General features: G+C 46.7%; 1 pseudogene; it reads right to left on the bottom strand.

Annotated features, from left to right (window-relative positions):
* Positions 1-382: 382 nt before the first annotated feature.
* LOC102834370 lies at positions 383-1021 on the bottom strand (annotated as a pseudogene).
* Positions 1022-1024: the final 3 nt, after the last annotated feature.

Raw genomic sequence — 1024 nt, forward strand, 5'->3', positions numbered from 1 at the left:
ATCAGTTATAGGCAGCAGACAGACTTACAAGCTTTCTATGGTGATATTTCTAGCTATTCCTATATCTCCCCCTCAAGTGTCTATTTTATAATGGTATGCAAGGGAAACCAAGATTCAAAAGACAGCCAAGCATCTTAACATTGTTTTCTCCCTTTTGCCATTTCCAACCATGTCTCAATCCCTGTATCCCAAGCCCAGTTGTTCCAAGGTTGTGCATACATCATTATTTACCTCTGTCCCAGTTAGCCCATGCAAACCTGCCTAAATCATTCTCCCATTCACCTTGTTCTTCCGTTCCCCTCCCCCTTCTTGTTTATTTATTTATTTACTTTAGAAATTGATGTTTATTTTCTGTCAATCTTATTTCCATTTTCTAAGAGACTTAAAGAACAGCATAAGACCACTCAGTGGTTGTTCCTACCCACTCAGTGGCATGAGCAGTGGGGGCTGCGGACCAGTCTTCAGTTGCAGTTGAGTACTCCAGTCTTCAGTAGGGAACTGCTAAATGGGCACAGAGGGCACTTGCACACCTTCAGACCAGTCTGCAACCTCCAGCTGAGCAGCAGTGAATTCAGGAGCAGGCCCGGTCCATTCACCCTGAAATTCTTTCTTGGTCACAGCCTTTGCATCAGTGGCCTGCTCTTCCTTTTCAATCTCTTCTGGATATCTGTATAAATAGAGGTCAGGCCTGACTTCCCACACGTGCTCCCCAGAGATGGTACCACACATGCACAGAACTTCCAGAGCCAGCATCCACATCAGACCCACTGAATGAGCTCCCTTGTTGTTACATGGGATGGCACTGTCCACGAAGCGCAGAGGAGAATCTGTGTTGCACAAAGCAATGGTGGGCAATTAACATAAGATGCTTCTGTGAGAGGTTGGTGGTCAGCCCTGGGATCAGTAACCACCAAAAGCCATGGCTCCGGGAAGGCTTCCTGGATCTAATTTGTGAAGGTTTCTGGAGTGAAGCACCCAGCAATAGGAGTGGCTCCAGTGGCAGCAGCAAACTTCAGCACAGCTC

Source organism: Chrysochloris asiatica, unplaced genomic scaffold (genome assembly GCF_000296735.1).
Source record: "Chrysochloris asiatica unplaced genomic scaffold, ChrAsi1.0 scaffold00215, whole genome shotgun sequence".
NCBI classification, from domain to species: domain Eukaryota; kingdom Metazoa; phylum Chordata; class Mammalia; order Afrosoricida; family Chrysochloridae; genus Chrysochloris; species Chrysochloris asiatica.